Genomic DNA, 479 nt, shown 5'->3' with positions numbered 1-479 from the left:
AAGACACATAATTATGTTAAGATTTTTGCTTTCAACCAGCGTACTTTATAACTGACACGTAGTCATTTCACCCTTTAGTCTTACTGCTTGCTAAAAAAAAAAAAAAAAAAGACATCGGTATAATAGAACGACAGGGGAAAGCTATAAAGTGAGAAATGATTTCTTTATGTTCCCAGAGTTCTGTGAAACAATTTTTATGTTTAAAGAATTTAGTCACTAATAAGTGGCAAGCTAGATAACAGATGCAATCAGTTTAAACATTAGCAACTCCAGAAAGTCTATTATACTAAATGTTTCCATTGTAAATTGTCTTGGAAGGAGGGCTGGATATTCAATCTCACAATTTTGGGACTTGCAGCATTCAATGCTTCTCCCACACTCCAGCCTGGTGGTCTACCCTGCAGATTTTGGACTTGCTAGCTTCCAATAATTACATGGGGGAAGAAAAAAAAAAATATATATATATATATATATATACA

This window comes from Condylura cristata, unplaced genomic scaffold (assembly GCF_000260355.1).
Source record: "Condylura cristata isolate star-nosed mole 26May11 unplaced genomic scaffold, ConCri1.0 scaffold00004, whole genome shotgun sequence".
Lineage (NCBI taxonomy): Eukaryota > Metazoa > Chordata > Mammalia > Eulipotyphla > Talpidae > Condylura > Condylura cristata.
This window is presented reverse-complemented; position numbering follows the sequence as displayed.